Here is a 24,059-nt window from a genome sequence, read left to right as displayed (position 1 = left end):
ATTTTATTATTCCCTCATGCTATACTTAATAAAGTTATTTAGTCACATGACTTGAAGTGTTTTGATTAGGTTCAGCCATTCACTAAAGATTCTGCCAAAGTTCTGTATTCCCTGCATCCCTTGCAAATATGCAAAGTATTGGACTTTTTTTTTGACATTCCATAACCCTTAAGCCATTCCCTTGAACTGCGTAGGTCATGTTTGGAATAATTTTTCTTCTCACCAGGGTCCTCAGGCTCAGGCCACTTCTGTACTTTTGGGAGACCTCACAGAATGAAGTGGCAGCTCTTAGGCAAATGACAGCTTTGCTATTGTTATTGCACAGAGCAGAACGGCTACCTGCCTTACTTTTCGCCCAGCTTGAGGCAATACACTCCTGTCTACTACTAAAATCATGTGTTTATCGGCAAACTTAGAATTTATCCAGTCAGGTGCTTCCCGCGTGTTTTAACTACCAAGCTTTCAACGTACAAATGTCAATACATTAACGTGCATTAACCGGTCAATTTTATACAATATTTTAGCTGAATTTAATTTCTTGCAGCGTCAAATAAGGGTGCTGCTTGTCTACATATCACTGTGTGGGGCAAAGCTATTCGGTTAATGCAGATTATGCAACCAGAGATCTGGCTTCAGCACACATGCAGGCTTATAATGCGATACCAAGGGTTCCTCTTTTAGCCCACTTAATAAAACCAACAGAAAAGCTTCATTTTGCAGCTCAGCCTGCTACTACTATTAATAGGTCACACATAGGGTTGCCACCTTTTTTGGAAAAAAATACTGGCCTTCCAGTATATTTAATTTTTTTCCCTATTAATAACATTGGGGTCAAACATCATTTTTACTGGTCAGGCTGGTAAAATACTGGCCTGGTGGCAACCCTAGTCACACACACCATACCAGGCCATCCTGAGCAGCAGGACCAGACTAGTAATCTGCGAGTTCTGACAAATGCTAGAGAGGCTGCTGTAAAATGCTATAGACATTCACTATTTATTGGGCTGGTGGGGGCTGTTTGGGCCTCTGTGTACTGGAAATACCAGGGCCCATTTTATTTTAAATGCCAGCCCAGCCCTGCTGAGCAGTGAGTAGGCTCTGAAAACAACAAGGCCTATGTCACACAGGGAAATTAGTAGCCACTACAGAAACAGTTGAACAGAAATAGGCTTTGTCATTTATTATTGTCGGATTTATGCTCCTATAGTCCTCCAGGGATATAAGATTCTCAGCCACGATGAGTAAGTCCCTCTTGGATTTAAATAAATACTTACTCAAATCGAGCCTGGCCCCGAAGTTCCCCCTGGGCCTGACTTGAACCAAACAGATTCTCTCAGGAAATTAACCAGACAGCTTTATTTGAGGTATACATTAATACAGAGTATTACAATACAGAGTATTAAATAATAGCTCACACGCCCTGAAAGCTCGTGAGGACGTTGGGGGACAATTAGCAATACAACAGATGACTATTTAACCATTTCTTCTTCCATGGGCTGATCCAGAGGCATCCAATCATCATTCTTGTTTTAGCATAACTATGTCACTATTTCCATCTTAGGGACAGACTCACAGTCTAAGTACAATAACCAAATAAGGTGCAACTACTGTGTCAGCAGAGTATCCAGAATGGTATCTATGCTGTAGTTTCTGAGACGATGTGTCTTGCTTGACCTTGCACTATACTTGTGACATGAGACAACAGATGTATTCCTTGTTCTGTGCAAACATTCTACATTCTAATAACAGAATGGCCTTTAACCTTGAGCTTCTTCTGCAACACAGCAATTCTGTAACTAGTGTTGTGTTCTATAATCTTTGTTCTTTGATAATAACCACTTATGGCTTAAATCTAAAACTCTGATATCTACAATTATATAAATGCAAAAGCTCATTGGCCACAAAGAACATAAGCCAATTCCTAACTACAAGCTTCCAATATCACTCACAAGTATAAACAGCGACGCTGCTCTCTTTTTGGACTTGATAACATGCCTTGTGTATTGGCAGCCGATATATACACATACAGGTATGGTATCTATTATCCGGAAACCTGTTATACAAAAAGCTCCAAATTATGGAAAGCCCGCCTCCCATAGACTCCATTTTATCCAAATAATCCACATTTTTAAAACTGATTTCCTTTTTCTCTGTAATAATAAAACAGTAGCTTGTACTTGATCCAAACTAAGATATAATTAATCCTTATTGGAAGCAAAACCAGCCTATTGGATTTATTCCATGTTTAAATTATTTTCTGGTAGACTTAAGGTATGAAGATCCAAATTACGGAGAGATCTGTTATCTGGAAATCCCCAGGTCCCGAGCATTCTGGATAATGGATCCCATACCTGTATATATACACACAACGCTGGCTAGAAATAGGATTTGCACCTGCAGGTCATGGATGAGCCTAGTTTTAAACAGCTGCAAGTAACAGATACCATGGTGGGTCAGAGGGGACAGACAGACAGGACAGCAGGTCCTACAGAACAGGGAGGGAAATACACAATAAAGGAAAACAAGTGGTTTTAGTAAATCAGAATTTCTGTCCAAAAACTGCTTTTTTTGCATAAATGAAAGGCAAAAGACTTCTAAGCAGCTTTCCAAAACACTTCACGTTTGTAATAATTCTAAAGTTAAATATAATCACTACTGAAAGTTTTTGGGTGGTTTCCCTTTACGACTATCAAGCCATGACCTTATGGAGTGGCCTAACCAATAGCAACCAGTGATGTATAATATATTTATACAAGCATGCTAGTTAATGCTGCTCCCTTATGCACCCCTATGAGCACTTGGTATATCCCGGCCCCCAACAAACTGCTCACCCTCAGCTCCAGCTCAGTGCGATGCACCCCGAAGCAAGTCCCACCGCCAAGTCATTGATGAAGAGGTCTCCGCCCTTGTTGTCCTCCTGGAATAGGATCTGCAGGCGCCTTTCGTGTATAAAAGTCCCCCACACGGATCCGCGGCCAGAGCAGCAGCCAGGGAAGGAGATGCCGGGGACTCGTGGGAATGCGGCGCGTGAATTGGCAGAACACTCCGCGACACCAGCGAACAAGGACGACCCAAGACTAGAGCGGCAAAGCAGTAGGAGAAGGGAATCTACTCTATCGTGCAGTATAGCCGGACCGCAACATCACGTGGCGCCTCCGAATTGGGGAGGATCGTGGCAGCATAATAAAGCGACTGCCTCCGAGTTCCGCAAGGGCAGTCCTTTCCCGAATCTGCACGTGGGTCCAAATAAAGGGTTTCAGTGAGTGGGGTTTTTCTGCTTAGTGTGTGTGACGCCCTCCTGTCCCAAATAAAATGTCGGGGTATCCACTGGTATCCGCTTCCTGATGTATCAGGGAATTGTGGAAGTTATCGTTTTTAATATCTTTGGCTTTCTGGCTCTCCTTAAAGGGTCTGTTTACCTTTAAATGATCTGTCAGTAGGATATGAGACTGATATTCTGAGATGCTTTTCATTTTTTTATTGTTTGTACTTTTTTTTTGAGTTGTTTAGCTTTTTATTCAGCATCTGGTTGCTAGGGGTCAAATTACCCTAGCAACAATGCACTGACGTTAGTAAGCGACTGGAATAGGAGACCTGAATAGAAACATGAGGCATAAAAAGTAGCAATAGATTTGTAACCTTACAGAGCATTTGTCTTTCGAGTCAGAAAGAAGAAGGCAAGTCATTCAAAAACAATAAATAAATAATGAAGACCAATTGAAAAGCTGCTTAGAACTGGCCATTCTATAACATACTAAAAGTTCATTTGAAGTTGAACCACCCCTTTTTAACCCTTTAAGTGCCACAGAACGTAGAATCTACGTTCTGTGTAAAAGTATCTTGAAATGCCACAGAACGTAGATTCTACGTTCTGCAGCATAAGCGTGCGGGGAGCTCAGGAGCGGCTTTAAATGCTGCTCGCTCCTTCCCCGCTCGCTCACAACCCCCTAAGCAACGAGCGGAGCGGGTGGGAAAGGGGCTCCTGAGGCGCGATCGTCCAGGGGCCCCACAAACGCAACAGACGCACGTGGCTGCGCGCTGCTGCTGCTGCCTGCACTTCCGGGTCCCTCCAGCGACGAGCACGCAACGGATCAACGGATCTGGCGACTCCCTCCTGATTCTCCACTCCTCCTGCCATCATGGACACAGATCTGCAGCTACACACCCCAGGTTAGTGTAACACACACACAAAATACACTTACACACACTTTATACACTAATACATGCTTAGATTTACACTTACACACACTCACATACATTTTTTGGGGGATCAGGGGGGGTCACACACACTTGGGGGGGGTACATACACTTGCACACATAAACACATGCACATAACATGCAATTTACCAATTGTACACATGCGCACACACATACACTGTTGTGTAGCTTTTTTTTTTTTTTTCATATTGCATTGTTGTGTTTTTGGCTCAAAAAAATGTTTTATTGCCTTTGCGAATAGCGTATTCGCTAACCGTACTGTGCAATACCTTTTGTATGTTATTTCTGTGATTATTTGGAAATTTTAGGGATTTTGGTGCATTGTTAGCCATTTTATTGCATTTTCAGCGCTGCATAACTGTTGCTTGCTTTATTCTGTCCGTAAAACCTATTTTGCCAAGCTATAATATTCAAACTGTAATTCTGATGTCTGATTACACTAGTCTGAAAAAAAAAAGCATAGATTTTTGTGGTTTTATTGGATTTTAGTAATTTTATTTGAATTTCACACTTTCTGTATTATTTTGTTATGTCTTGTAAATTTTATCTACTATATATCCAATTGGGCGTCTCTGTGCGCCACATAGTTTGGTAAATCTGTGAATATTGGGCATGAAAGTATTCAGTAGACACCTGTCGTTCATATTTAGGATGGTTTATGCGGATACTTTACGAAATGTGGGACATATAATGGGGTAAAATTCAAGCTTTGTGACGATTTTCAGAAATTTGATAAAAACCGTTACGTTCAGCAGTACTTTGCAGTTTGGCAGTTTGCAGTAGAAACACATATTTACCCATATTGGATTCGTCAGAATGTGTACTTTCTGAAAATATATGGTTTTCTGGGGTCTCTGTACTGTTAGGGGGGTCTAATGTTGCATAATACACACACCAGGTGCTCATATTGCAGCAGCCAGCACGTCAGCTGTGAAAATGTATATACACTATTGTCATTTGGGGGTCTCTGTGCGCCACATAGTTTGGTATATCTATACATATTGGGCATCAAAGTGTTCAGTAGACCCCTGGCCTTCATATTTAGGATGTTTTATGCTCATACGTTACAAACTGTGGGGCATATAATGGGGTAAAATTCAAGCTTTGTGACGATTTTCAGAAATTTGATAAAAACCGTTATGTTCAGCATTGCTTTGCAGTTTGGCAGTTTGCATTAGAAACACTTATTTACCCATATTGGATTCATCAGAATATGTACTTTCTAAATATATATGGTTTTCTGGGGTCTCTGTACTGTTAGGGGGGTCTAATGTCGCATAATACACACACCAGGTGCTCATATTGCAGCAGCCAGCGCGTCAGCCGTGAAAATGTATATACACTATTGTCATTTGGGGGTCTCTGTGCGCCACATAGTTTGGTATATCTATGCATATTGGGCATCAAAGTGTTCAGTAGACCCCTGGCGTTCATATTTAGGATGTTTTATGCTGATACGTTACGAAATGTGGGGCATATAATGGGGTAAAATTCAAGCTTTGTGACGATTTTCAGAAATTTGATAAAAACCGTTACTTTCAGCATTGCTTTGCAGTTTGGCAGTTTGCATTAGAAACACTTATTTACCCATATTGGATTCGTCAGAATATGTACTTTCTAAAAATATATGGTTTTCTGGGGTCTCTGTACTGTTAGGGGGGTCTAATGTCGCATAATACACACACCAGGTGCTCATATTGCAGCAGCCAGCGCGTCAGCCGTGAAAATGTATATACACTATTGTCATTTGGGGGTCTCTGTGCGCCACATAGTTTGGTATATCTATGCATATTGGGCATCAAAGTGTTCAGTAGACCCCTGGCGTTCATATTTAGGATGTTTTATGCTGATACGTTACGAAATGTGGGGCATATAATGGGGTAAAATTCAAGCTTTGTGACGATTTTCAGAAATTTGATAAAAACCGTTACTTTCAGCATTGCTTTGCAGTTTGGCAGTTTGCAGTAGGAACACATATTTACCCATATTGGATTCGTCAGAATGTGTACTTTCTGAAAATATATGGTTTTCTGGGGTCTCTGTACTGTTAGGGGGGGTCTAATGTCGCATAATACACACACCAGGTGCTCATATTGCAGCAGCCAGCGCGTCAGCCGTGAAAATGTATATACACTATTGTCATTTGGGGGTCTCTGTGCGCCACATAGTTTGGTATATCTATGCATATTGGGCATCAAAGTGTTCAGTAGACCCCTGGCGTTCATATTTAGGATGTTTTATGCTGATACGTTACGAAATGTGGGGCATATAATGGGGTAAAATTCAAGCTTTGTGACGATTTTCAGAAATTTGATAAAAACCGTTACTTTCAGCATTGCTTTGCAGTTTGGCAGTTTGCAGTAGGAACACATATTTACCCATATTGGATTCGTCAGAATGTGTACTTTCTGAAAATATATGGTTTTCTGGGGTCTCTGTACTGTTAGGGGGGTCTAATGTCGCATAATACACACACCAGGTGCTCATATTGCAGCAGCCAGCGCGTCAGCCGTGAAAATGTATATACACTATTGTCATTTGGGGGTCTCTGTGCGCCACATAGTTTGGTATATCTATGCATATTGGGCATCAAAGTGTTCAGTAGACCCCTGGCGTTCATATTTAGGATGTTTTATGCTGATACGTTACGAAATGTGGGGCATATAATGGGGTAAAATTCAAGCTTTGTGACGATTTTCAGAAATTTGATAAAAACCATTACTTTCAGCATTGCTTTGCAGTTTGGCAGTTTGCAGTAGGAACACATATTTACCCATATTGGATTCGTCAGAATGTGTACTTTCTGAAAATATATGGTTTTCTGGGGTCTCTGTACTGTTAGGGGGGGTCTAATGTCGCATATTACACACACCAGGTGCTTATATTGCAGCAGCCAGCGCGCGTCAGCCGTGAAAATGTATATACACTATTGTCATTTGGGGGTCTCTGTGCACCACATAGTTTGGTATATCTATGCATATTGGGCATCAAAGTGTTCAGTAGACCCCTGGCGTTCATATTCAGGATGTTTTATGCTGATAAGTTACGAAATGTGGGGCATATAATGGGGTAAAATTCAAGCTTTGTGACGATTTTCAGAAATTTGATAAAAACCGTTATGTTCAGCATTGCTTTGCAGTTTGGCAGTTTGCAGTAGAAACACTTATTTACCCATATTGGATTCGTCAGAATGTGTACTTTCTGAAAATATATGGTTTTCTGGGGTCTCTGTACTGTTAGGTGGTCTAATGTCGCATAATACACACACCGGGTGGTTATATTGCAGCAGCCAGCGCGTCAGCCGTGAAAATGTCTATACATATTGTCATTTGGGGGTCTCTGTGCGCCACATAGTTTGGTATATCTATGCACATTGGGCATCAAACTGTTTAGTAGACCCATATGTTTATATTTAGGATGCTTTATGCTGGTAATGATACATGGACAATACGATGCTGGAAAGTTGAAGCTTTGAGGCAATTTCCAGATATTTCACCAAAACCGCCAAATTTGGCAAAGCTTTGCGACTCAGTAGTTTGGAGCAGAAAGGCATGGGTACCCATTTTAGATTCTGTAGAATGTGTACTTTCCAAAAATATATGGGGTTGGGGGGTAAAGATATATTTCTGTGTTTTTACCCCACAAAAATGCAGTCAATGTGTTGATTTTTCATTAGCTGAAGTTACCCACGGGACTGTTTGTATGCGCTAACTTCATTTTGGGGCCTCTAAATGCCAGATACTTTGGTAAACCTATGAACAATGGCCACCAAACTGTTCGGAGGAACCCTGGCAATCATATTTAGGGTGCTTTTTCTTGGTGCATAACGATACATGGGTGATATGGTGCTGAGAAGTTGAAGCTTTGAGGCAATTTTCAGATATTTCACCAAAACCGACAATTGTGGGAAAGCCTTGCGACTCAGTAGTTTGGAGCAGAAAGGCATGGGTACCCATTTTAGATTCTGTAGAATGTGTACTTTCCAAAAATATATGGGTTTTGGGGGGTAAACATATATTTCTGTGTTTTTACCCCACAAAAATGCAGTCAATGTGTTGATTTTTCATTAGCTGAAGTTACCCTCGGGAATGTTTGTATGCGCTAACTTCATTTTGGGGCCTCTAAATGCCAGATACTTTGGTAAACTTATGAACAATGGCCACCAAAATGTTCAGAGGAACCCTGGCAATCATATTTAGGGTGCTTTTTCTTAGTACGTAATGACAAATGGGTGATATGGTGCTGGGAAGTTGAAGCTTTGAGGCAATTTTCAGATATTTCACCAAAACCGACAATTGTGGGAAAGCCTTGCGACTCAGTAGTTTGGAGCAGAAAGGCATGGGTACCCATTTTAGATTCTGTAGAATGTGTACTTTCCAAAAATATATGGGTTTTGGGGGGTAAACATATATTTCTGTGTTTTTACCCCACAAAAATGCAGTCAATGTGTTGATTTTTCATTAGCTGAAGTTACCCATGGGACTGTTTGTATGCGCTAACTTCATTTTGGGGCCTCTAAATGCCAGATACTTTGGTAAACTTATGAACAATGGCCACCAAAATGTTCAGAGGAACCCTGGCAATCATATTTAGGGTGCTTTTTCTTAGTACGTAATGACACATGGGTGATATGGTGCTGGGAAGTTGAAGCTTTGAGGCAATTTTCAGATATTTCACCAAAACCGACAACTTTGGGAAAGCCTTGCGACTCAGTAGTTTGGAGCAGAAAGGCATGGGTACCCATTTTAGATTCAGTAGAATGTGTACTTTCCAAAAATATATGGCTTTGGGGGGTAAACATATATTTCTGTGTTTTTACCCCACAAAAATGCAGTCAATGTGTTGATTTTTCATTAGATGAAGTTACCCACAGGACTATTTGTATGCGCTAACTCCATTTTGAGGCCTCTAAATGCCAGATACTTTGGTAAACCTATGAACAATGGCCACCAAACTGTTTGGAGGAACGCTGGCAATCCTATTTAGGGTGCTTTTTCTTGGTGCGTAACGATACATGGGTGATATGGTGCTGGGAAGTTGAAGCTTTGAGGCAATTTTCAGATATTTCACCAAAACCGACAATTGTGGGAAAGCCTTGCGACTCAGTAGTTTGGAGCAGAAAGGCATGGGTACCCATTTTAGATTCGGTAGAATGTGTACTTTCCAAAAATATATGGGTTTTGGGGGGTAAACATATATTTCTGTGTTTACCCCACAAAAATGCAGTCAATGTGTTGATCTTTCATTAGCTGAAGTTACCCACGGGACTGTTTGTATGCGCTAACTTCATTTTGGGGCCTCTAAATGCCAGATACTTTGGTAAACTTATGAACAATGGCCACCAAAATGTTCAGAGGAACCCTGGCAATCATATTTAGGGTGCTTTTTCTTAGTATGTAATGATACATGGGCGATATGGTGCTGGGAAGTTGAAGGTTTGAGGCAATTTTCAGATATTTCACCAAAACCGACAATTCTGGGAAAGCCTTGCGACTCAGTAGTTTGGAGCAGAAAGGCATGGGTACCCATTTTAGATTCAGTAGAATGGGTACTTTCCAAAAATATATGGCTTTGGGGGGTAAACATATATTTCTGTGTTTTTACCCCACAAAAATGCAGTCAATGTGTTGATTTTTCATTAGATGAAGTTACCCACAGGACTATTTGTATGCGCTAACTCCATTTTGAGGCCTCTAAATGCCAGATACTTTGGTAAACCTATGAACAATGGCCACCAAACTGTTTGGAGGAACGCTGGCAATCCTATTTAGGGTGCTTTTTCTTGGTGCGTAACGATACATGGGTGATATGGTGCTGGGAAGTTGAAGCTTTGAGGCAATTTCAGATATTTCACCAAAACCGACAATTGTGGGAAAGCCTTGCGACTCAGTAGTTTGGAGCAGAAAGGCATGGGTACCCATTTTAGATTCGGTAGAATGTGTACTTTCCAAAAATATATGGGTTTTGGGGGGTAAACATATATTTCTGTGTTTACCCCACAAAAATGCAGTCAATGTGTTGATCTTTCATTAGCTGAAGTTACCCACGGGACTGTTTGTATGCGCTAACTTCATTTTGGGGCCTCTAAATGCCAGATACTTTGGTAAACTTATGAACAATGACCACCAAAATGTTCAGAGGAACCCTGGCAATCATATTTAGGGTGCTTTTTCTTAGTATGTAATGATACATGGGCGATATGGTGCTGGGAAGTTGAAGGTTTGAGGCAATTTTCAGATATTTCACCAAAACCGACAATTCTGGGAAAGCCTTGCGACTCAGTAGTTTGGAGCAGAAAGGCATGGGTACCCATTTTAGATTCAGTAGAATGGGTACTTTCCAAAAATATATGGGTTTGGGGGGTAAACATATATTTCTGTGTTTTTACCCCACAAAAAATGCAGTCAATGTGTTGATTTCTCAGTAGCTGAAGTAAAGTCCTGAACAATTTGGATGTGCTAACTTCATATTGGTGTCTCTAAATGCCAGATACTTTGGTAAACCTATGCATAATGGGTATCAAACTGTTCAGTGGACCCCTGGCAATCATATTTCAGGTGCTTTTTCTTGGTACCTAATATAGTTTGGGATATGCGGAGCAGCAAAATAAAACCTTTGAAATGATTTTTCAGAATTTTGAATTTTTTGTTGAAAAACCGCTATATTCAGACAAGGTTTTATGTTTGGTAGTTGGGAGTAGAGAGACATAGTTACCCATTTTGTAATCGGCAGAATGTGTACTTTTCAAAAATGTATGGTTTTCTGGGGTAAACCTACAGTTTCAGGATTTTTTGCCTTGGAATCTAAAGCATGCCGTTTTCTGCCTTAGTGCTTTCAAAATTCGGTAATATGCTGCCGGGAGTTTTTGCTGTACAGAAATCCTAAATCTCCCTAAAACTATACATATCTGGTATTGGCACGTTCGAGAGACATAAGGCTTTCCAAATCAGTTGGATTTTCATCCGTAAAATGAAATATTTTTCTGGTATAAATTGATATACGATGAAAAATGGTAATTTTTCATTTTTTTTTTGGTATTTAGCACTATAAATTTTTTTGCACAGGTGGAAATACATGAAAACTCAGGCAGATTTAGAAAGCTCAGTTTCTACCGAAAAAAACAATGTATAGTTTTCCTAGGTAAACTATAGGTTTCCCCTCAGAAAATGCCCCTAAAGTGAGAGAGCACAAAATGTTTCAAAAACGGCTGGCATTTCGCGTAACCAAAATGTGAAATTCTGCTGGCACTTAAAGGGTTAAGGATGTTTTCACAGTTATTTATTTATTTATTTTTGGTACATCCACCAGTGATAAAGAGACATGTGCTTGTTAGTAGGGATGGGCAAATTTGACCCGTTTCGTTTCGCCAAAAATTCGCCGCCGACACCCATTAAAGTCTATGGGCGTCAAAAAAAATTTGTCGCGCGGCGAATTTTTTTTTGACGCGCGTCTTTTTATTTTGACGCACAACGCCATACAAGTCTATGGGCGTCATTTTTACGGCGAAACAAGGTGAAAAAATTCGCCCATCCCTACTTGTTAGTGTAATGATACATAACATTTCATGAAAATTTGTTTGTTTTTCTAAAAACAGCCAAACTTGCTTTGAAACACTTGTCATACAGAAGACTTGAACCTACACACTCCCATTATATATTAAATCCAGCAACTGACCTACACAGTCACCCCTCTGCAAACATAACCATTGTTCCTGTTAGGGTGACACTAGAAGGGTAGCTACAATCATAATTCACTTCCTACCCAGGCAACGCTAGCTTTTCTTGTCCCATAAGTGCAACTCCTAAAACAAATCACGATATAGTTATACAGTTAAAAGTTGAACTTTAGCATTGGGGGTGATGAGTTTTCTGAGTCTGTCATACGATGAGGTGGGATTTGGTTCAGCAATTAGTAAAGTGATTGGATCAAAGTTGATGGAAACCATTTGCACTGACCTGTAAGGTTCTTAACATTTTTAAAATCCCCCTGGTTGGAGATCTGCTTCAGGAATTTATTTACTTGCAACATGGCTTGACCCCACACAGACATACATAGGGTTGCCACCTTTGCTGGTGGCTACACCAAAACAAAGGGGGCAGGGTAGATTACATTGGGGGTGGAGCAGAGGGAGACATAATGAAGTAGGTGGAATAATGGGGATATCAGATCACTAAAGGTGGCCATACACGTGCAGATTAAAGCCACTAATATTGGTCCTTAAGACCAATTCGGCTGCTTACAGTATCTGCCCGTGTGTGGGGGCTCCCAACGGGTCCTCCTGATCGATATCAGAACAAAAATCAGGCAGATATTGTTCGGGCAAGTTTGATTTTTTTCTGCAATCCAGGACCGCATCGGCTAGTTAATGTGGTCCTGCGACTCATCTGCGCCCATTCACAGCATTGTAATCCAATATCACCCTGCCATTAGATGTCCAGTTCAAAACCACACTGATGGCAACCCTATCTCTTATCTATATTCTGCCTTAGTAAGCCCAATCCTTTAATTACAGGTATGGGATCTATTATACAGAAATCAGTTATCCAGAAAGCTCTGAAATACAGCAATGCTAATTTAGAAAAACAATTTCTTATTTTTGATTGATTTTCTTATTTTTTTGTTACAAAAATAAGAAATTTGCCTCACTTGAAAGACCCAATTATGAAATAATAAAAAAATGGAAAGTAATTGAAAAAAAGTCTTTATTTCTGGTGAACAATCTGAAAACAATCGAACTGAAAAAAAGTGTTTGGAAGGTGAACAACCCCTTTAAATATACCAATAGTAGTATAAGAATTCATTGTCTACCATATCTGAACTATACTCTGTGTTTTAAAATATTAAATAACCTTTTCATTAACCTGTTAATTATATTGGTTGATGTAAGCCATGGCAACCCAAGACTGTTCATTTGGATAGCTGTGGCCTACAGGAGACAACTTATTCTACAGATGAGCCAGTAGAACAAATGTTCAGATATTGTCAGCTTGTGCCAATCATATCATTGTTCTGTTTGCTTGACTAATTGTCTGAATGAGCAGATCTTAGAGGAAGACTGTGGGAGCTGGGGAGCTTCACACATCCTGATATATTGATATATTGATTCCTTGTTGATGCACTAAAGTGATGTGCGGGTAGGCCCGATAACCGCAGGACCTGGGCCGACCCCGCACCTCTATTTGCCAGGTTGAGCTCTTCATCCTGCTCTCCCCACCAGCCACACGCAACTGCCGGGTTCCGACTTCATGTTTGATTTATTAAAGATGCACGCCTCCTTCCCGCCCCTTTTGTGATGTCATCAGCAGGGCCTGTGGTGTGGGCCTTAAAATGGAAGCAGGAAGTCGGGCTTGGGCGGGCTATGGTTGGGATTCACCTGACCTGCACATCACTATCTGCAATCTAATAGCATCACAAGAAGGTCTATCCAAACAACATTTCAAAGTTCTCATAGATGTGCACTGGTTTAATAGAATAATACTCTTTGTTAATGCTAAATATGACAAAAGCCAGCAGACGCTAGTAAAAAAGGAAGTCATCATGAAACTTTGCATATTTTTTAATGCATTTGTGGCAATTTCCTTAGTGCACATTTGCAAACAATGGTGTCTGTAGGTAACAAATAAAAAAGATGCTTTTAGTGAGTTCATAGTTTCTGATTTGTGCCATTGACATGAATGATAATATTTAACAGATGCTGAAAGCAAGAAAAAATGTCTAGCTGTCTCACGATGATGGCATGCAGAAAATTGGAGAGCTTTTTGCATTAAGGTAACACTTTGGTACATTTATTTCACTTAAATATAATATATAATGGGTACGAATGGCTTTTTGTGCACACAGAACATTCTTTTTCAGCATGTTTGCCTTCGCAGAGCCACTCTCCACAACTTCAACTGGTGCCATCATCCTATGCATGGGCAACTTTAAATTTAGGTGTTTGATTTACTGGGGATTATATACTAAACCCTGAATGCAAAAATCACGAAAAATAAGTGTTCTTTTTTATAAAATCAGACTTTTATGAAATCATGAATTTTTTGGCATTTATTATACCCTGAGGATGGAAAAGTCCAAATCTGAAAATCCGGCATCTCAGACCTGTCGAGGTTGCATATAAGTCAATGGGAGAAGTCCCAATGATTTTTTCATGTGAACTGGGTTTCGTGCAATTCCCTAAAGTTTTCGGAGTTTTCTCGTGAAAATTCCGGAAAAATCTTAAAATTCGTGAAAATCGGATGAAAAAATCGTGAAAATCTGATTTTTTTCCCCCACACAGCGAATTTGCGGGAAAATGTAATAATAAATAAGCATAAAAAACCTGAGCGGATTTGATCAGAGTTTGTAGCAGAAAATATTGAGATAAATTCGGACTTTGATAAATAACCCCCACTTTGTCTGATTTCAGATCTAAATCTATACATGGGGTTAAATATGAATCTATGAATGCACACCTTTGTGAAAGGTTTGGCCTAATATCGAACTGAATCCTAATTTGCATATTCAAATTAGGGGTGGGAAGGGGAAAACTGTTTTACTTCCTTGTTTTGTAACAAAAAGTCATGTGATTTGCATATTAGGGCCAGGGAAAGATTTGACCAAATCCTGCTGAAAAAGGCCGAGTCCCGAACCGAATCCTGGATTTGATGCATCCCTATCTAAAAAACCCAAGAAATTACCTGGACTAGAACACTTGAATGCTACTCTGTAGCAAGTAGTTCAGAGAAAAACACATTAGGGCTCCTTTACTTACAGGTTATCTTTTCTGTCTTTATAGGATTAAGAAAGTCTAAAACACTGGGGGATGCCAAATGTTAAAGGGGCTGTTCGCCTTTTGTGTCAATTTCTTGTATGATCTAGAGAGTGATATTACGAGAATTTTTTTTTATTATTATATGTGGTATTTTTGAGTTTACTGTATTTAGCTTTTTATTCAGCAGCTCTGCAGTTTGGAATTTTTAGCATCTGGTTGCTAGGGTCGAAATTACCATGCATTGATTTGAATAAGAGACTGGAATATGAATAGGTAAGGGCCTGAATAGAAAGACGAGTAATAAAAAGTTGCAGTAACAATACATTTGTAGCATTACAGAACATCTTTTTTAGATGGGGTTAGCGACCCCCATTTGAAAGCTGGAAAGAGTCAGAAGAAGAGACAAATAATTAAAAAAATAAATAATGAAGACCAATTGAAAAGTTGTTTGAAATAATGCATTCTCCCCCCCCCCCATGATGCTAAAATCGTTTACCTGAAACCCCAGCTGTGGTTTCTGCAAAAAACTGCACCATCCGGGGGTACTTTTCAGTGAGCTTCATGGAGCAATACTCTTGCTACTTCTTCCTCCTTTGTGCAGGTGTGCAATAGAATGACAATCCATCTTTATCTACTCGACTGCCTGGAGACATTCAATAAAGAAAAAGAGTGTTGGTTCATGGTGATAATGATTTTGTAAATCTATATCCTTGTAATAAGGTCACCAAACCAAATACTGGACCACAACGTGGGACAGAGGGCTAACAATAAGAGGAACAATACTTTATATGTGTGTGTGTGTGTGTGTGTGTGTGTGTGTGTCTATATATATATATATATATATATATATATATATTATTTTTCATTTTTGTTTTATTTCCATCTGGCTATAGTTCCCAAAAGCCTTTTATTGTATCTGTGTATGAAATAAACAGCTTTCATACCCACTAAAGCATTTTGTTCAGGTAAGTCCTTAATTCTCTATGAATTTCGGTTCAGATAGCAAATCATCTTAAAAGGTTGTTGTTGGCTCTGCAGCTGACAACAACCTACTCCAGTATTGTAAGAGTGGCTGCACACAGGACCAGTTTCAGATGTTCTCCCAGGTGCTGATCAGTGTGAAATATATAGATATTTTTTTATTATATCTTTGGCCAGATTTCATTAGCAGCAAGATTTGGCTGGAAACTCTGTTTTACTGATATTGTAGACTATCTCACAAGTAAGTTTTATACCTCCCAACTGTCCTGTTTTTGTAGGGATGCACCGAATCCACTATTTTGGATTTGGCAAAACCACTGGATCTTTTGTGAAAGATTCGGCCGAATACCGAACCAAATCCTAATTTGTCCTTCCCCCTAATATGCATATTAGGATTTGGTATGGCCGGTCAGAAGGATTCGGCCGAATCCAGGATCCTAGCTGAATCTCAAACCGAATCCTGGATTCGTGCATCCCTACGATTTTGAAAAGCTCAGCCCGCAGTCCCAGGTTTCTTACTGAAATGTCCCGACTTTCTCTTTGATCTCCTGCACTAACACCAGCAAAAGATGTTTCTGAAACTTAATTAATACAAGAGCCTTTTTTGTCCAGAACAGTCAGCAGCTGCACTTAGAAACTTTTGTAACAATTTGATATAAGCAAAGATACAATTGCAACTATTTAAGATATGCAGGTCTCTTGGGAGAAATTGCAGCTTAAAGGGCAATTCACTGTCATTATGAAAACTGTTATACCACCTAAAACATTGCACTAAAACTCCCAGAGATGTGTTCAAACTTTCATAACTTGCCATCTTTTGTAAAATGAGCGTGGTAATTAGGGTGTGTGGCCATAAATATAATTGGTCGAGCTTTTTGTCCCTCCTTTAGTTTTTCAGATGTTGGGAGGTGTGAAGTTTGATTATAGTATAACAATAAGAAGATATACCATTTTGAGTCAGATCATTCACTTGACAGAAATAAAAGGTTTTACCACTTGTCTTTGGACTGTGATAACGCTTACAAGCACCTGACTGGCATTGGTGTAATTTTTACATTTTTTGATCTGTGCTATATTGTGAACTGAAAATCTGAGGTACAGCAAAAACCAACAACTGCAACAGGGAGGGTGCTTAATGAGACGTTTAGGGGGTTATTTACTAAAACTCAAATTTATCTTAGTTTTTATTAAAGCAAAATCGTCCTAAATCCCGTCCTTGAATCAAACTCATTTATCAATAATCCTTTTAGAAAAAGTCAGAGCAGAAAAACGCCATGATAAAATCGCTGCTGCAAAAACTCAACTTTGTCTGATTATACAGCACAGATCATGAAGTCAAGAAACATCTTCAGGAGAACCCTTTTGTGACATCATTGGTGGGGCGGGTCACTGTCGGTCTATAAATGGAGGGGGGAAGGTGCGTGCGGGCAGGCACAGGTACAGGTTCAGGTCGGGTGCTAGTCGAGCTTTTCTCAACCCCCACATCACTAGTGGGCATGTTCTGACAGTCCCTGCCAGAAGCACAATAGAAGGGGAATAGCCAATCATTAGACCCACTTAAAGGAGAATTCAACCCGTAATAAAAAAAACCCTCACCCCTACCCTGGGTAGACCCCCCTCCCTCTCCAGCAATTCGATAACAGGCAGGCACCACTCCGGAACACAATCAGATGTCCAAAAGATAAAGCCTTACACGTTTTGTGTAATCAAGGGACACTTAATCATAGGCTCCCCCCAGCCCCCGGGCAAATGCCCCTGATTTTTTACTCACCCCTCTGTACAGATTCTGGCCTCCTAGAAATAATGGAGGGCTGCTAATTGTCAACTTTTCATGCATCCGTTCTACCTGTGTAAATCAAGAACCCAAAGAGTTTGGTAGATAGCAGTGCACCATAAATCTCAAGGTATATATATATATATCATCCATCCATCAATTATCCATCCATCATGCGGTTCCTGCAGTGGACTGCATAAAATATCCACTGCAAAGGACCACAGGAAGAAACACCTGAGTGTAAGTGGCCACTGGGAGCAACATCAAAAGGCTTGGTGAGCAGCATCTTGTTTGCAGAATGGTGATTGGGGTTCACTCTTCTATAAGGAGGGCAGGACATTAAGGGAAGGTATGCTGTAGGGCCTCAGGGCTAAGACCACCAGTGACCATGTTATTAAGGAACTGCATAAAGAAAAGGAAAGCAGTTGGGGCAGTGATTTCAGACTTTTTGGGCTTCAGTCACTCTCCCAAGTCCCACTAATAGTGAGAGCTCTGCTAATCTAAAACATTCTATGCTGATCTATGGAACATTGTTGGTCCTCCTGTCATTGTCCTTGAATATTTAATGCAGCAAATGGTCATTCTATCCAAAGCCTTAGCCTTGCAGCCCACTTCCCCCTATTCAATTATGCGTGTAAGTCCCTATGATCAGCAGCACAGCCTAAGGGCTAAACACCACTGGAGATTTGTCGGATGATGTCAGATCGACAAAACGCATCCAACAAGTCATATGTAGTCGCGTGGCTTAAAGTACTGACTGATACAAAAATCTGATGACAGCGTCGGACTGGCGGGATGCCAGGAAAAAACCCGGTGGGCCCCCGCCGGCTCAGCCCCCCTACCCTGATCTCTGTGCACCCAAATAAAAATTATCGATGTGCAGGTAAAGCATGCACGTCGGCATTTGCGACACACACATGTGCACGAGGGGCCGGAGTATAGTAACCCGGTGGGCCCCCCCATGTCCAGTCTGACCCTGTTTGCTGGGTAACTACAAGAAGCATATCCCATCCAACACAACACACCTGTCGGATGGGAATGTAGAATACTGTGTCTTCATCCAACAGGATAAAAGCAGATCGGTGCTGGATGGACTTTTTCCAATACATTTACTGTCAGATGTAAATGCATCCATCCGATTTTGTCTGATCCAACATTACATTACAGCTGTGGGGGATCAGATTTTGTAGCATACTACAAATCTCGTGCTGTTACATGGTGTTGCAAGGCATGATCAGATAAAATCTGACCCACAGAATCAAAATCTCCTGTGGAGTTTGGGACTCATGAAAACACCGCTATTTTCTTTGAAGCTGCGGGGCAGCTGGTCAATGCTCAGGGGTATTTAATTATAGCAGAACTGGTGACCGGCTTCATCAAAAATCAGTGCAGATGTCACTTCCCCTTAGCTGCAGCCACCACGTAAGCAAAAGTCGGGCAGCTGGTCAAAGCGTACATGTGTCTCCCAAGTGTCCAGTTTTTAGAGGGACAGTCCCTCTTTTGACAGCTCAACCCGCAGTCACTCGTTTGTACTGGAAAGTCCCGATTTTTCTCTGCACTAACCTGCCAAATTTTGTAAAATGAACATGGTAATTAGGGTGTGTGGCAACAAAAATGGGTGCAGCAACTTTTTTGTATCTCTTTTTATTTCTAAAATGTTGGGAGGTATGCACTGTGTGGGGTTATTTAATTATAGCAGAATTGCGGATAACCGGCTTCATCATAAATCGACGAAGATGTCACTTCCCCTCCATGTTTTCAAATTAGCCGCAGTCACCACGTAAAGAGCCCACAGTAACCAGAAGTCGCCAGTTATTTAAAGGGGTTGGTGGGCTGGTTTCCTTCAGCATCCAGAATAGGGTAGCCACCTTTTCTGGAAAAAAATACCGGCCTTCCTATATTCTTGCCATTTTTTCCTATTAATAACATTGGCATCAAGCATCATTTTTACCGACCAGGCTGGTAAAATACAGGCTTGGTGGCAACCTTAATCCAGAAGGGAATTTTACCTGGAACGCCAGTGTGTTTTGCCAAGAGCCATGGCAGGGAGATGGCAGAGAGATGGAAGGGAGAAGACAGAGAGATGGAAGAGAGAAGACAGAGAGGTGGGAGGGAGATGGCACAGAGGTGGCAGAGAGATGGAAGGCAGGGAGATGGGAGGGGGTTTCCAAGCTGCAGCAGAGTTCAGCCTGTCAGTCGGTGCTGTGACCATTTCCTGTTAGAGAATAAACAGACACTCCCACCTCTCATTTCTGCCTGGCTTCTAACCTGAGAGGTTCTCATTGCAGTTCTGATGACAGTAATGTCACTTTTTGCAGGTAAAATGCATGCAAAAGTTTCTGCATCATTACATTGTTTCCCTAAGGAAAGATTAATCATACAGTATATCTGAATATGAAGATTATGTATAATGTCTCCTTTAAGCTAACAGATCAAAGGGGCCCATTCAGGGATTCGGATTCCTAGGCCGCGCGTTCCTACTGCTGCACATCCCCAGTGCTCCTCAGCAAGCGGCTGGACGGCCTCGCCACAAATCCGGGCCTGGCCACATTTAATAAAGAGTGATTCATGTTTTTTTGACTAATTTTCGATAGACAAGTCGCAGCTACACACTTTGCTAGTGAATTACCCTGTTGCTGGAGAACTTTCGCTGCGTTACACCAGGCGAATTTTCGCTCCGGCGCACGATCGTAAATCCACCAATCAATCAAATAGTGATCATTTCAATTCGTTAACCTTCTCGACAAAATCTATTTCTCTGGGTTCTGACTGGAGAATTAATACAATGAACATCACATATCCTGTATTCCAAAAACGTCATAAGCATAAGCGTTTTATCATATTTAAAGTGAGATTATGTTTACAAGTTGTAATTTTTAAAAAATCTTATTTACACTATTTTTTATCATTTGAAGCTCATGCCACATTTGTTTTTGGGTGGGCTCATGGCCTAGAACAATACAGGATCTTTGTCTTCCTTTTGCTTCCTTGGACATTTTTAATAAAAAGTGACAATTTCCAGCAATTTCAGCCAAAATCACTAATAAATACATACATATGACCTTTATATACTCACTGAATTTAAATTAACGTAAGCGTAAGTTAACGAAGTTTGGCTAGAAAGAAAGTAAATCTAGAGAAAAGTCGTTATGAAATTTTCATGTCAGCGAATTATCGCTGATGAAAGTATGCCAGCGTTCTTTTGCAGGGGAAGTAATTGTGTATTTTGATGAATATGTGTATTCATCACAAAATAACATCTGGCGTAGTTGCGCAAAATTGAGAATTTGCAGGTAAGTAAATGTGCCTAAATAGGCAATAAATGGGTAACTGTAGTATTCTGATATCAGCAAATGTCTAAAAACTGTAATTATGACCACTTTCTTAAAAAAAAAAACCATAGTATCCCTACAACATAATAATCAGAGTTAGATAATCATGCATTTAGAGAAATGTCAATTTATAGCTGTTGGCATTAAACATAATAGTAACAAAAACATTACAATGGTTGCATTCTGAGGAGAAACTCAATGACATCACTGAGGAGCCTGAATATTGTTTGATTTTTGTCAACTCTCCAATCAAACAGCATAATGTGCTGAACAATAAAAAAACAATGCCAGGGCCTAAATGTTTTGTCAAAGGAAATTTTGCATCTTTTTTAAAACATAGCTGTTGGTTTAGCTAAAATTATAAAAGGATGACGTATTTTGGAAAATAATTATGAAGTGATAACCTGTCATATAATGTGAAAATAGCCCTTGTTTTTATCAAGTTACTACCATGAAGGACTTTAAATTGCTTGCTATCCCGTAAATCTCAATACAAGGGAGGATCGGTAAAATAGGTAAAATAGTGAAAACGTTTTTTTAGGGTATAGTATTTTTTTTTATTTTTATCAATTTTTTTTGCTTGTTTTGGCATCAAATGGTGCATTCTAAGATTTATGAGCAATGATAGAATGGGCCAATCAATACAATCAGTACAGCCACAGACTCACCATAAAAAGTGATTCATACTGAAGGATTCTTGCAGAAATGTTAACTGTTCCCCTAAAAATGAATAGAGCCCTATAACCAGACTTTCAATTCAAAGATATAACCGGCTTGACATGACCAGAGCACAGATAATCCCCCTACATGGACTTTTTGTTTTCTGTGCAATGGTAATTTAATAATCTTCCTCGCAAGGACCAGAGAAGAAAGATCTTCATTTCCCCCTTTTAGCTAAAGAAATAACAAAAACATAGTTTTTTTTGTAATTAAAAGAACAGGCAAATAGTATGTTCAACCCAAGCCCTACTTATTGCAGTCACGTTAAACCATTTTTTATGTTGTCCCTTTAATTTAGCCCCTAACTCAAATGTTCATTAGCCCAGTGTAAAAAACATTTGTCTGAAAAATCAACATTCTTAAAGGAGTTCTTAAAAGGGTTAAGATAACTGCATTTTAAGCAAAAGCTTTGGCTCCAGACTGTAACCACACTGAAGTGACTGAACTCATTCTGGAAATGATCTGATGATATGAGAAGGAGGGCGCAGCAGCACCCACAGTGCGCAGAGGAGGAAAGGGCCAAAGTACAAACTACCTGCCTAGAGAGGGTGGGCCGCAAGGCCTCGGGGGCACTAATTCCTTAGCCAAACAGGTGTATCCTAGTGGGAGGCCTGGTAGGGCACCGCTGGGTCCTAGAGTTTGCAGAGATGCGGCTGTCTCAAAGTCACTGTTTAAGGGAGGTTCTGTTCAGTCCACAGAAATGGAAGGGCAGCTCCTCTGTGCTTCCCAGGGAGGTCCCGGGGTCTTAGGGTCCTTCCCGTTATCACTGTCCAGATATTGACGCTCTGTGGCCCTGCCGGGAAAGCACTGCAGCATGGCGGGGAACAGCCGGACGGGTTCCGCTTCCCCATTTCCCTGGATCTTCCCCTTAAAATGGCCTCTCCGTAGCCAGACATGCAGTACCTGATGCTGTCGGCCAGCGGTTTCCTGGGCTCCCTGTCCAGTGGGTACTTGTCAGATCTGGGGCGCCCCGAACCCCAGCCCCAATCCGCCGGGCACAGCGTCTCCCAACCCTCCGGCTTCTTCAGCTCCGTCACTTTTGCGGTGCCACAGAGTGCGGCCCAAGCAGGGCTGGGGGACCCCAATGCCAGCACCTCGGGAAAGGTTCGGAACCTGCTGGTCATTGGGGCAATTATTTCCCCCCTGTGTAAATAATGGTACTAAATGCACTTGCATTAAATGCCATTTAATAGATTGTCATTTCGCACCTCCCCTGCCTCCCACAAGCACACCAAGTACACCAAAAATATGCCCACACCAATATTTACTTGAGTAGATGTTAATTCTGGTGCGTTGGCCCCAGATCAAGTCAGTTAAAAACAAAAAGTCACACACTAGATCCTAGTTGATGCTTTGTTGACATGAAAGTTTTGTTATCAATTATGTGTTTTTATAATTTTTTATTTTTTTTTACAGAGAAGACTGGAATTGGAAGATGATGAAATAGAAACTATAGGGGGCGCATTTACTAGGCATTGAAGTGAATTTTCGAATTAAAAAACTTGGAATTTAGAAGTAATTTTTGGGTACATCAACCATCGAATAGGCCAAATTCGACTTCGAATTGAAAATACTTCAGAAATTCGACCATTCGAAAATCGAAGTACTGTCTCTTTAAAAAACGTTGACTTCGACACTTCGCCACCATAAACCTGCCAAATTGCTATGTTAGCCTATTGGGACCTCCTAGAACCTATAGCCAGTATTTGGCTAACTTTTGAGAAATCTAAGGATTTTTTTTGCAAAATCGAACGATCGTACGATTAAATCGTAAAATCCGACTTCGAATGTCGGACTACCCTATGCGATGGTCGAATTTCAACGTTTTTTTCACTTCGAAATGCCACCCTTGATAAATCTGCCCCCCAGTGTAGAAGATGGAGGTTTTGAGTACTATGTTAACTTAGTTTTTAACTGGTATAATGCCTATTTATTGCAGCACAACTTTCCTGAAAGTGGTGATTCTGATACAGAGCATGGAGAAAGGTCACACAAAGATACTATGTGCAGAGATTATGATGCTCAGTATTAACAGGTATGTCTTATTAGTACAAAAAATGGTTGACTGGTAGCAGATAACTCATTATTCATGGATCATATCCACCCTGCTTATTTGAATAGATAACAATACACATTATGTGATCACAATACACATTAACTGCAAGGGATATAGCGTAAAATGCTCTTTTAGTACAATGCACGTGGGGTTACTCCATGATGCTGTTTTAAATGCGTGGAGGCCACATGTTCCCAGAAACAGCACAGTATATTTTTTATCTTTCAG

The 24,059-nt window shown here is 40.5% G+C and overlaps 1 protein-coding gene across 2 annotated transcripts in view; it reads right to left on the bottom strand.

Moving 5' to 3' along the window:
* LOC121401422 (LIM homeobox transcription factor 1-beta.1-like) overlaps nucleotides 1–15,803 on the bottom strand; it is a 33,628-nt gene extending 17,825 nt beyond the window's left edge. Inside the window, exon 1 of one of the 2 annotated variants that reach the window (XR_005966222.1) lies at nucleotides 15,465–15,803. The gene's annotated coding sequence lies outside the window, so the exon portion shown is untranslated. The remainder of the gene's footprint in view (nucleotides 1–15,464) is intronic. The other variant, XM_041586048.1, reaches the window with a different exon arrangement.
* Between the last annotated feature and the right edge of the window lie 8,256 nt (nucleotides 15,804–24,059).

Source organism: Xenopus laevis, chromosome 3L, assembly GCF_017654675.1.
Source record: "Xenopus laevis strain J_2021 chromosome 3L, Xenopus_laevis_v10.1, whole genome shotgun sequence".
Lineage (NCBI taxonomy): Eukaryota > Metazoa > Chordata > Amphibia > Anura > Pipidae > Xenopus > Xenopus laevis.
Note: the sequence above shows the minus strand (reverse complement) of the source record. Positions and strands in the feature narration are given on the sequence as shown.